This window comes from Oxyura jamaicensis, chromosome 20 (assembly GCF_011077185.1).
Source record: "Oxyura jamaicensis isolate SHBP4307 breed ruddy duck chromosome 20, BPBGC_Ojam_1.0, whole genome shotgun sequence".
Classification (NCBI taxonomy): Eukaryota; Metazoa; Chordata; class Aves; order Anseriformes; family Anatidae; genus Oxyura; species Oxyura jamaicensis.
Genome location: NC_048912.1, coordinates 10,808,049 through 10,821,774, shown reverse-complemented (window position 1 = coordinate 10,821,774; position 13,726 = coordinate 10,808,049).

Genomic DNA, 13,726 nt, shown 5'->3' with positions numbered 1-13,726 from the left:
ACTGCCGGGCCCTCGGCCCCAGCCCAACCCGGGGCCCGCTCAAAGGACCCGGCGAAAGGCCCCCGGCACCGGGCGCCCCCGGCCGCCGGCCGCGGCCATGCCCCCGGATCCGCCGGCAGCGGCCCGGCCCGCTTCCGCGTTGTGCATCGCCCGCCGCCGTCCGCCCCGCTCCGCCCGGGCCCGCAGGCCGCAGCACCAACGTTCCGGCTCCCTACCGGCCCCCCGCCTCCCTCTCCCTCTAGGGCAGGAGGAGCAGAAAGCCCCTCAGCCAGCGCAAACGGATGGGAAATAACCCCTCACACAGGGCTGACACCACCCCAAACCCTACGGGTCCTGGCCTTTGGTGGTGGTGGTGAGGGGTGTTAGTGCATTGTGGTGGTTGCCATCTCAAAGGGCAGCATCTGTCTTTACACAGCCGTCACCAGGCTCCCTTGGTGGTGACAGAAAATGTCTTAGCATAAAGAAGATCTAAGGTTTCCAGAGAGTTTCCAGTTAACTTAGTACATTCACTGCTTCTCACTGCTTGATTAATCTCTAACAGGAACAATTTTGGTTCAAAGCATAATATTGTAGTATGACAATTTTGTTTTAGAATCACAGAATCATTAAGATTGGAAAAGACCTCCAAGATCATCTGGTCCAACCATCACCCTACCACCAATGTCACCCACTAAACCATGTACCTAAGCACCAGGTCCAGCCTTTCCTTGAACGCCCCCAGGGACAGTGAGGCCACCACTTCCCTGGGCAACCTCTCCCTTCACTTTTTTTCTCTGAGTCCCCAAGTCCACCCCAAATTTGTTTTGCTTTCAGTGAATTCTGTATTCCAAAACAAACAAAAAAACTCACACAGGTCTCTCTGTCAGCTCAGACCATTGACAAATAAGGACATTCTCCCAAAATAACAAGCTATTTAAAATGACAGCATTGGGTCTGACTTTCCAAAAGAGGCTTTTTAATAAGGCTGTGGCTGAAATTATTATCTTTTTCTCAGCTTTTTGGCACCTCAGTTCTGGACAACCTGGCAGCTGCTCACCCCTGACATGAGCTCCCACTGCTGCCGGCGCCAGGCCCGTGCTGATGGCTGCCTGGCTTCTGTGGACATCACATCAGCCATTCCCTGGGGCTGTCAGGGCAGCTGCTGGTCACCAGGTGCATCTCCAGCTTAAATGCTCACCAGAAAAAATCAAAAAATAGTATTTACACATATGGAAGGAACAGTGAGGGTAATCACAACCACATTTTCTGGAAGCATTACCCTATTTTATCTAAGCGCTTGGACAGATTTGTACAATGAGAAATAGAAAGAAGTATCCCTTTGCTGTTGCAAGACATTTGGGGAATTTACTTGAGCAGCCCTTCTGCCTCAGTGGGAGAGACCAAAACTTGGAATTTAGCAAGGAAATAAGCTCCAGCCTTACAAGGATCAACACATGCATTTCATTTTTCGTGGTCTGGTGAAATGTGTTTTCAGTTTGGCTGCCTTACAGAGACTTTAAAAATATATGTATATGCTTCATTTCTTCATGCTAATTTTTAATCTACTGTAACATTTTTTTTTTTATTCTATGAGAACAGTGTCAGCTAATGATCCTCCAACCTTCTCTTGGCACCACTACTGTGACTATAAGTTGAGTGGAATTTTTCATGCAGCCAGAGGTCTCCCAGAAATCTTTTGGTTCTGGATGCCTACACAGAGAAAACTGGTTGGAATATCTCATTTAGTAACTGTGTGCCCAACGGGAAGCCTTATGCCCCTAATGTGCTGGAAGTTGGTGCACAGTGGCCATTTGCATCTTATACTTCCTGATTTTTGACAGCTTAAAAGGTTTCGAATGTTGGGAAGGCTGGGAATTGAAGCAAAGGGTATAAAAAGTGTTTGGGACCAGTACACAAAGGGATAAAACTCTGTAAGGAAGGAGTCCAGACCTAACTCAGTGAATAACCACTTCAAAGTGGATATTAGGAATAAGCAAAGGGACTAGAAGGAATGGAAAAAAGAGATTAATCAAAGAAAACTACATCTTAGAAGTTAGGAAGTGTAGGCATAAAGGGAAATTTGCCAGAAGTAAAGCTGAGTTAAGCCTTGCAAAGGAAATTAAAACAAATAGCAAAATGTTCTTCAGGCATACAGACCAGGAGATGAAGTAGAGAAGAAGTAGGGGTGATGACAGGGGGAGAGGCAGGACACAAATGAATGCCTAATATATAGTGGAAATGTACATAAAGGAAATGAAGGCACAGAGATAGAAATTTTCTCATCCAAGTGGAACAAAACATAAAGATGAAAATGGGACAATAATTTCTGACCTAGACACCTAACAGCACTTGCCTGTCAAGAATGTATCTGGCTGTGTAACAACATTGTTGCAGGAGCAGCGGAACACAATGTGAGAGCAGGAAAAATTGTTCCAGAATCTAAATATGGGAAAAATGATTCAAGTCTGATCCCACTAATATCCAAGACTTTTGGATAAATTTAGCAGGAAAGAATAATACAAGGCATGATGACAGATAGAAATTGTCTGAAATGCAACATGCATTTACTGAAGGTAGATAGTGTTAGACTAACCTGATGACTCTGTAACATAATTAGTTTTCTAAACAGAGAAAAGATAGTAGATCTAATCCATATGGTAATGAATAAATGCAGGCTAGAAATTAGAAGAAAATATCTAACCTTTGGAGGACTGGCATATCCTTCTTATGTGCATGGCAAGGGCAAACAAATATGTTATGAGGTAACACTCAATTCATTCATAAAATAGATCATATTTTCTCATCTTAAAACACCACATATCCCTGAATATATCTTTCCAGGCATACACTGCTAATATTTTGGGCTGTTGTTTCTTGGTGCTAGAGCTCACTGCCATATATTTCACTTCTGTTTGGAATGCTGTGCTTTCCTTTGATCTCTTATCTGCTTTTTTAATGTCTGTTCATTTCTGCTGTTCTTAATGAACAATGAGGTAGCCATGCTGTGTGCATGCACACATTCCTGCAGCCACTGCCTCCCACAGCCAAGGCCTGATCCAAATTGGAGGGAACTTTCTGGTTGCTACTATGGCATGTGGATCAAGCTTCCGAAGGAAGACAAAAGCACTCCAGATTTCAGAATTCTATTTTGAGGCAAATAGCTAAGCATTTCTTTTTAATAGGAAGATAAAGCCGTATTTCAAAAGCCAGCTTTTACACTGTGCTTGCAATCTCCTTTCTCTGTCCAGTTCCTAGCAGAAGGTTGTCTGTATCCCCACTCTTTAGCTACTCAGGCTGAATCAAGGGCAAACAAATCTTATGCTTCAGTGATCAGATGCAAGTCAATCCCCATGACATTTTATCTTATGTAATTGAGTAGATAAATGGAGGAGGTGAAATACTGCTGTCCTTGAAAGCTCGAACAATTGGCTTTTGCCAAAGGTAGGATTAATGGACCATTAAATTCATTTTGCCATGGCAAATCCCACCATCCTTGAGCAGCTGGGACACTTGGCTGCTAGAATAGTTCTGCAGGAAAGTTTCTAAATAACTATTCAGCAAAGTGACTGGGTTAGCTCTATCATTGCTAGAGGTGCTTTTTCTGCACGGAAATTGAGGGGCCCCTGGAAAAATTGATGATATTTTTGCCTTTATCCTGTACTAGAAGACTTTAAGGCTTCAAGGCTGTCAAACTCACAGTTTCTAGAGTGTTTTAATCACTGGAACAGGATTTGTTTGGCCATTGAACTGGGAGTTTCCTGAATTTTGGCAATGGATGTGATTCTGACAGCCTCTCTGTAGGTGGTGCTACAAGGCAATGAGAGGTGAGTAAGAATTGTCTAAACTATTTTTGAAATTAAGTCCCTTGGTTTCTTACCAGCTCCTGGCATTTGAACTTTCTTAAAATAAAATTAGACATAGTTGCCCATAATTTCTTTGTTTTGCTGAGCTATGATCTAAATGCACCCAGTGGAAATACAAACAGAGGAGAACTATTTTCTCTGGGTTCAAACTGTTCACATTATATATTCTTCCTGGAAATACTGCTGAAGAAACCGTCTTTTCATATTGATCTAACTTTACTGCAAATTTAACAACAGAATGTATAATATAATGAATTAGAGAAGAACATCTGAGGAAAAAAAATAATTTGTTGGCCACACAGAGATGCAAGTAATGGATGTTTACATTATAAGGAGAAAGACATTCATGTCTCTAAGTGGACTCTGTCATCATTTTCTCTACACTGAAAGGTTCCCTTGAGTTCAGCTGCTATTCTGCATGCACAAAAATAGTAGAATGGATTGTGCAAATGTATCAGTGCTCCTTCCCTGGTACTGAAATGCAATCAACTCAGGTGGACCCAAGTCTTATTAAAGCTGGGGTAGGCAGTGAAGACTACTGTGTCTGCTCAGAGGGGTGGGAGGAATTTTTTAATCAAAATTCAACTGCAAAAACTGCTGCTTGCAGGCAGAGATGTGTCACATACATAATAAGTCAGACAACCTTGTGCAAAGGCAGATATGAGAGTTACAGTCTATGAGCTCCTACCCTAGTCTTGTGACAGGCTAATAATGCCTGTGGTACTTATACAATGGAACAACTCTGTCATCTAATATTGTGCAAAATTCCTTTCCTCATCTGGGGACTATATCAAATCTTCTGTGTCACCACAGTGTCAGGTCACCTCTGTAGTAAAGATAAAAGATTGCTCATTGTAGGCTTTTACATCTTTGCTTATCCTAGTTACCTCTCCAGTAAGAAGATGAAGATATTGTGTTTAAACTGATGTATCAAATGTCAAAATTAATCACTGGTCCCTTTCGTGTATGACATATATTCAAAAATTTTAAATCAAGATGGGGTGCCTAGCTGTTCTGGATGTACAGTTTAGCTGAGCAAAAGTTTTGGGGTTGGATGTACGGCAGTGATTGGATGTCCATCTACAGAAATAGCATTTAAGGTGTTTCTGTCCCCTAGCTGTTTGCTAGCTGTGACCACAGCAATGATGTTACCCTGCAATTCAGATGGTACAGTATGCTCTGCGAGTGCCTCTCACATGCTTTATTGCAAGTCAATCAGTTTAGTTATTCCTGTAGCAGCTTTCTTTGAAAGGTCAGGCCCCCAGAATTGACATGCTGGAGTGCTGCAGGAGTTCACCTGAGGCAGTCTGCAAATACAGCCTCGAGGGTCTGACAGTACCATGTCTGGAGTAAGAGAGGAGGGAAATGTATTTTTTCCACATTGTGGTCCCATAGTACTTCAAGTACATGCATACATAAAGAGATAATCAAAATAAACAGACAAGGGAAATATTATTATTCATATTATGGAGAGGAGGAACCAGTCTCTGAAGAGATTCAGTGAGCAGTTCCCCTGCACATATGCTTTAATGTAAGAGCTGGCAGCAAAACACAGGATTCACCACTGCTACCATTTTACAGATGGAAAAACCAACTCACGAACAATACTGGCTTGCTCAAGGTTGCACAGGGCATTTATAGTAAATCCAGGACCTGAATCTGGAGCTGCTGTGTCCTGGTCAGCATTTTTCCCAAGGGAATCACTGATAAGGAGATTGATGCCAATAGCTTCTGTAAGAGCAGCAGAATTTCAGACAGAGAAGGGAGACTGTTCCAGAAAAAGACATCTGTGATTGTGTTAGAAAGAGAAGCTTGGACTTCAGTATTGCCAGCAACTCATACCTATGTTCTTGTTATCCTAATTAGTGGCAATGTTCCACTTCCCAAAGGTTTTATCTCTTTAAATTAGGTGGTGTTTTTTTTAGCTAATAAAATTAGAGAAGGCAATTCAGAAAGATGTATTACAGTAGACCATGATCTGGCATTCATTCCAGCAATAACAACCGTTATCAAAGAAAGATCTTTTTCATAAATGTAGGAAATAAGTCAGGCTAATAAAGACATGAATAGTTTTTGCACATTAAAATATAAAAATAATCAGTGAAATGCTGAAAAAAACTCTAGTCAGAAAGTCTGTGTAATGAGTATTATCTTGCACAGAAGTAGTCTGACTCTGCTTTGCAGTGAAGAGCATTTAGCCATAAATCATTCTGAAACAAGAGGGAAAGAAGGAATGACCCTGCTAATTTCAATGCCATTTGGGAGCAGCAGAGGGCACGTAAGAGCAATTTCCTAGTTAACAAATCTTCACCTATCTTCACTTTTTTTTTTTTTTTTTTTTTTTTTTTTTTTTTTTGGCCTAGATCTTCCTGTAGAATCAGAAACTGTAAATACTGATTTATTTATTTATTTATCTATCTATTTATAATGAACTGGTGCCAAGTGGCTAGCAATTGGGTATCCCTTAAAGAAGGAAATGTAGATATCCAGACTGGTTTTCTGACCCTAGGATTGTTGCCTGCAGCTGACATATTATGCCAAGATACTGCCTTACATGGTGTTTATTGCTATTCTCAGAGGTACTTAGAAATGGGAAATGCTAGAATCTGAGATAAGTACAAAATGATGTAAGAGCACAAGGAAGGAAACTAGACCAAGAAAAAAATAAAAAATAAAAAATTATTAGACAAAGTGGAGCAAGGTTGGGGTGGTGGTGTAAGAACTGCAGCTGAGAATGGCTATGGGGAGATGATGAAATCCCCTTTCTGCCTTAAATAGCATCATACTAAAAAAGAAGGGCAAGCCATACACCTGAAATATATATATATATATATATATATATATATATTTAAAAAAAAGGGGGAGAGGTTGGAAGGAACAGAAGAACAGCAACTCTGATAAAGAAACTGCTCTGTTTGTTTCTCTTTTCTTTCCCGTTGCTCAGAAAAATGAATTAGTGTGTCTCTAGAAATGCTTTCACCCCAGCATCTGTGAATTTCCACTCCATGGAGCAAGGCCTCACAGGGAAGCAAGCCTTACTGTCCCCAGTTTATACATGAAGAAACTGAGGCAGGGGAGTGTGATTCTGCTTGGACCATCAGTTTTTCCCCAAGCTATCTTTGTTTGATCCCTCCAAAGACGTGGATGTCCGACCTTGGATGATTCAGACAGCCCAGACTCAGCTCGTTTACCTCCCACTGATGTCCTTCTGCCCGGCAATTCCCAGTGCCTGGCTTTAGGCCAGGACCCTTCAGCTGTTGCTTGTGGGCTCCAGCTGGTCTGCAGCAGTAGTGAGCATCCCCCTCATCGGCTGCACCCTGAGCTCCTCGCTCGCCCCCGCTGCTGAGTGAAGATCATCCAGCACGCCGTGAGGGATGACAGTGGTGGTTGGTGTGGGTGGGGATTTTTTTTGATCTCCCTCCTTGCTGCTGCCACGTGTAGGCTGGGTTAGGAGATTCTGTGATCTCCAGGCTATATGGCCCCACGTCTGTCCACTGCTGTTCTTGTTGCATCTCAGCTGGTGGGTTAACCTGACACAGCTACCCCCCTTTTGGGGATGTCTGGTCTACATTCCTGTTACTGCGCCCCCCTTGAAATCAGCAGAAGAGGCCATTGGAAGCATTCAGCAGCAGGAAATACTGAGCATAAACTTTGGTGGGATTTAGGGTGCCTGAATCTGGGTTATTCTTGGTGCTTTGGTTTCCCAGCTACCATCACAGCCTTTCCCCACCACTGTGTATGTTACAGACTGAGCGGTGTTCGGTAGCAGGACCTAGGTAACGGTCCAAGTACTGACCTGCTTTCACTGCAGCCTAGCTGTGGATGATGGTGGGCTGGGAGAGGTTAACGGGACATACTTTGGTTCTGTGTGTTTTTTGAGGTATTCAGTCTAAGTAGGCTCAGCAGCTTTGCCTATCCCCATCTCAGTTTCCTGACCAAAGATGAGGTGCGAGGAACTGAACCACATTCCCTGGGAAGAGCTGATAGAGCCTCCCCTGCCTTTCCCCCTTCTCTGGTGCTTCAAACCAAAGCAGCTGCAAACTTCTTGTGGCTGGAGATGTGCTGAGTGGCCTGGCAGGGGTTCAGGGAGAGGTAAAGGAATCCCACCCACCAGTAGCAAGGGCTCTGAGCCACCACCAGCCCTTGCGTGCCCTAAATCCTGACTTCCTGGTAATTGCTATCTCCATAAATACCAGTCAGCCAGCAGGAGAGGGGACTTGCATCACTGGACTGTGTTGTATCGTGTGAAATATGAGGTGACACACAATACACTGGCATTAGGCACAGGAGTTGTCTGCTGATGTGGTGACACACTCGAGGCAAAGCTGGAAAATTTGATCCCTTCCTGCCCGCGGTCTCCCAGGCTCTGTGGTAAGGCACGCTTGACTTGCTTTGCCTGGGGATGTCGAGGGAAATGGGAAAATGAAGCACACGGGCCAGAACCCTCTGCAGTTCACGAACTCAGACGTGTCAGGTTGGCAAGTGCCCGCGAGGCTGCTGCAATCAGGCCCTGTCACAGCTGGAGAACCTGGGCTAAGCACAGCATGGCCAACTGTGTCCCTGGTGAAGCTCAAGGGAGGTGAAGAATGCTGAGCTGCTTTTGGCAGTGTTGTATCAGTGATGACTTTGGCCAGTAGTCAGTTTTGGCTCCAGATTCAGCTCAAAATGCCTCCCTGCTGCACTGAGTGCCTCGTACCCCTTCCTGCTCCCCGCAGGACCGGCTGCCTGCCTGCTTTCCTATTGAATCAAGGACAGAGCTGGTGTTTGATTCTTCTAAACGTGTGGTCCAAGCACTGCAGAGGCCTGCAAACATCTTTCTGTACTCCCCTGCCTGCCTTTGCTTCTCTGCCTTTCTCTCATTTCTGGTTGCAGATAAATTCTCTCTTTTTAAGCAAGACAGCAGCTGTGTTAACCGAGGTCAAAGCCTGGCACATAGGGGATTCTCCCTCTCCTGCAGCTCTGCTCTTAGTTTCTTTCTGTTTTCATGGCCGCAGCTCCAGAATGATGCTGTGTATAGAGTGACTGTGAGACCAAATCAGTGCAGTGAGATCTGACAATTTTAGACCCATAATTACATATGTAACCTGCACGTGGTGTGACAGTGGAGCAAGCACAAGGGTAGCAGCACACTGAAATGGCTGCTGAGTGAATGGGGCAATATCCCTCCCGAGGGGACCATGCCACGACCCTCATCTTGGTTTGGTGCACCATGCAGCTCAGAGCAGTCATGCAAACACCCGTCCCCCTTCAAGTGCCACTCATGAGAGTGTCCCTGTTCCTGATTTATCCAGGAGCTAGGCAATTTTCTTCAGGTTCCCATGTGGATTTTGTAAAAGCAATTTCAAAAAAAGCCCAAAAAAGGCACACAATTAATATTAATTTCTGTCAGTTCTAGCACAAGACTTGAACAGGGAAATGAGAATTTTTGACAAGTCTTTGATGTTCCCTGGGGTGGGTATGTATACACACATGCATCTAGAAGGGTTTCTGGTTGTTTGTGTGACGGAAGTGTCTTGAAACATACCTGTTTGCTCTGATGAGCAAAGGATTAATGAACAATGTGCAATTAAAGCCCCCACAGGAGGCAGAAAGTAAGAATAGCTCCAGATCTGCTCCTTTTCCAGGGCTTTTTTCATGTGCACTTGAAGAGGTACTTATTTAAACTAATACCTTTCTTTCTATTCTCTGGACAGACTTTTCAATGGGGTTTACAAAGGCAGATACAAAATAATGCTCCCATGACGCAGGTGGCAGCCACTTGCGAGGTTGATGGGCACCTGCCTGGTGGGGGTACCCGGGGTTCATGCATATGGCCAGCCCCTTCTTGGAGGGAAGAGTCGATCACATGAGGGAGCATTTGCCTGGGCCAACTTGTTAGCCTGCACGATGATCTGCTCTGGCACACATTTCCTCTGTGACCTCGAGGGAGCTGTTTGGGATGCTGATGGATGAACCGTGCCAAATCTCCCCGGGGAGGTGAAGGTGTAAACCTCTGTGTTTAAGGGGAGGGAGGCACAAATGTCTGCCAGTTCCTTGACCTCTGTAATTCCCAGTTGGCTGTAGTACATTATGCTGGTGATTTAATTTACCATGATGAACACAGCCACAGTGGCTGACAGCTGTGATTTCTGTGATAACTGCTGGGCGGTGACAGCAGCTTCCACGGGAGGAACAGTGACCAGCCCCGGCGTCACCACCTCAGGCTTCCGTGGTGGAGCCTCACAGCATCTTTCCCACCCCTACACTGTGTAACCTGGGTCCCCAAGAGAAACAGGGTCCCCAAGAGAAAGGGAGAAAATGCTATGTCCCTGTGTTGCTTCCCAGTCAGCATACGCCAATGGGAGCCCTTTGGGAAGGCTGTGCTTTTGAGTTATGAAATGAAACTTTTCCTGAACTTCTCAATGCTACCGCTTTGTCAATGATAGGCTGGTTGTAAATGGCCAAAAAGAGTGAAAGAAGAAGCAGGGATAATCTTATGGGAGAAAAATAAACTTCATGCTGCTGTTGACTGCAGAGAGGGGCAACCTCCACGGAATTTGGAGCCAGGATTTCCAACCCAGCTCATTGCCCAGATGATGAACCCATGGACGTGAGCTTTGTTTCCATTTTGCAAGTGGGAAACCCATGGCAAGAGGGGGATGAGGCAAATTTTTGGCTCAGTGCTACAAATAACGTTTCAAGTCTGCACCTCACCTTTAGATCAAGGCCTCTGGATCACTTGAAGAATGGGCTGCAGCATTCAGCACACGTATTGTTGTCCCTCAAAGGAGCAACAGTGTGAACATCATTAAAAAGAAATATTTTATGCTGATGATTCCCAAATGCCTGCTCTCGATCTATCTGGGTTCTTAAGCAGCACCCATTCTGCACATAATCTCATGCATTTACATCTCACAAAGAAGATCAGACCTCCTTGGGCTAAGGAATTGTGCTCTAGGCCCCTGATAAAACCTTTTTATGGAGATGAATAACTTGTGTGGTTTCATGCTTCCTTTCCCTGAAATGCTATTAAATGAACATGAAGTACTTTTGTATTTATTTGAGGGAATTTCCTTCTTGACTCTGCAGGCAGAGAAAATGGGGATGGGAAGGGAGCTAGGAGTAAATTATGCCGCTAACTGGCAGTGCCTCGGCAGGAGCTGAGGAGCACGGCATGCTGCCTCATTTTAATCCATTGGTGGTGCCATGAGCTGCAGACTGGGATAAGTTACCTTGTCTGAAGGGTTGAAATACCACATCAAAGCACCACGTGGATCAAAGGTGAAAGCAACAGGCGTTCCCGGCTGGCTCATCTTTCAGACCTTCCTCTCTCTTTAGTTTCCACTTTGAATCTGATAATGCAGCCTGAACGCAGCCTTTCATATGCCTTCATTCCTCAAGGCACAGGTGGTATGGAGTGTGTATTTCCGTGTCAGCAGGCTGCATGGGGCACAGGATTTCCAGAGCTTAGCTCTCAGGCATCAGAATGATGGAAAAGATGTATCAGCTTGAACAAGGCAGATGCAACACCGGTGGAGTGGATGCGTCAGAGCAGGGGCTCTCCTGCCCCAGGTACAGAACAGCAGTGAAAATCTACAGACTGCGGCTCAACAGCTAAGTACTGGTATTAATTGGTAACATGTAGCTCACAGGGCCCTCCAGGGAAGGAAACCCATGATTTTAGACTTTATACAAAGACACTCTAAGGCTTGCATGAGGCTTGGAGAGAACACACTGAAACATACAGGTTAGAACTGGGAGGAGGCCACATGTACTGACATATCACTCCCCATGGCAGTTGGAAGCGCACTGAAACTTTTTATGTTATGTGAAGTAAATGTAAAAGTAACTGACCTCAGAGACTCTGAAAGTAGACTTTCACCCCACAGTTGTGTGGCTTCCATCAGCCAAGAGAGGGTAGGAAGTAGATGTTGCTCAGTGCCTATGAAAATCTGGATATTAACTCGTCTGCACTGTTGGTTCCTCCTGTAGTGCTGCTTGTCAGGAAGGATCAGAGTCATCACAGCATGAAGGAAAGGACTCATGACATGAAAAATCTTGATTCAGACATTTTACATCCTTCATCCTCTTTCATTTATGTCAGAAAACTTTTACTGAGTCTGTAGTGGCTCTCTCTGGGTGGAAGTCTCCATCTGATAGATGTTCTCAGCTGTGCATCCATTACTGCAGTTTGGTGTCTGAATCAATATATGTGCTTAAGTGAGATTTGTGCAGGTGTTGTGTTCTGGGTTCAGAGCTCTGTGCTAGTACTTAGGACCCTACTGAGTGCTTTTTGAAACTGAGACCCTCCTAGATCTGTGGGTTCACATAATATGAAATATTACCCTGTGTTCAAGCTGAACTGGAATCTTTTATGTCAAGGCTGATCTCCAAGGTTTATAGTGCCTTTCAAGCTGACAGTAAGATGAACAGGGCAATTGTCCAGCTCCTTTCCATACTCAAATCTCCAAAAAGAAAACACTGTGACTCATTAGCCAGAGAAGCTGTGTTTTCTTCAGCAGGAAGCTTTGCAGATTCTCTGCTCCCTGATCTCCTTACACTCTTCCATCCCACCATTCTGGAAAAACTCCCACGGAAAGACAGACAGATATTTTAATCAAGAAATGGTCCTTACTTCCATTAGCAACAGCTGTTTTCCTTTTAATTTAATTCTACATTCTGGATTCTGTTTATGAAAGCTGCCATTAATTATGTTTTTCATCAGTCAATGTTCAGAGATGGCTAATGGCCCAGCACACCTAATTAGTCCTTCATGTCTGATAATGTTTCAGCAAGTCTATAGTTAGTGTGTAGGGCTGATATCTGCTGCGCAGTGGAGTTGCGACTGGGGCTGTGCAAAATCCCCTGGTGTGTGTCAGATCGCGTTACAGCTGCCTTCCACCACTGCTTCCAACATGTGGCTAGCTGTGGGCTGCAGTTACCGGGACGTGATGATAACAGCTGGTGCCAAAAATGGCGTCTAATGTCACTCAGAGCATGCTAACAAAAGGGTGAAGGATTCAAGCTGCCTTTGGAAGCTCTTTGAAGACAGAGAGTGCAGAGAGTGGAATTACAGCTACTCTTATTTTTGTTTCAAATGATGTCCTTGGTAAGTGTTAGTGATGGCTAAATGCACCGTGCTAGAGGTGCTTTTCTTCTGCTTCTTCTGGGCTGAAACTTTCTGGACATCCATGCTTGGGTATTCTCAGCAGACCCATACCTCTTAAGTCAGGTCTCAAGTCACATGAGCTGCTGAGGCAAAGCTGGCTAATTGCGATGCAAAGTGTGTTGCTGTCTTTAATATTCAGATTGTCCGGACACTGGCACGACCTAGACTTGGCAACTTAGTGAAACCTCTGGGCTTAGGCGAGTCTTTGGCTAGGTGTAACAAAAAAATTGACTCAACTGTCCAGAAACTGTGTACACAAAAAACAGCTCATCTTTGTTCAACAAGATGCATGAGTAGGTTGATTGAATTCATTGCATGCCTTAGAGGTGGAGCTGGAGATTGAACATCAGACTCAGCTGGAACTTTGCCTTCATTTTGAAGGTGTTTGCAGCTGCAGAGAATAGGAGTAGTTATCGTATCGGCAGGTAGCCTCAGGCAAGAAACATTTCAAATGCTTCAGTACACAGATAGCTTTGAAAAATATCCTCATCTGTCACAACAGTGTATTAAAATCACATTGGTGTGTGTGCACAGAGCTGGCTCTGTTCCCTTGCCCAGGCTGCCACCTGCAGAGTTCACGGCATTGTGGAAAATTACATTCACAGAGCGTGTTTTGTTTATCTTGGTGGAAAAGTGGCAAATGACCAGCTCAGGATTTGTAGTCAGGTATTGCATAAAACAGTCAGTCACCTTCAGCCTTTCCAATATCTGAAGCAGCTCCGTGCTCATGATCATT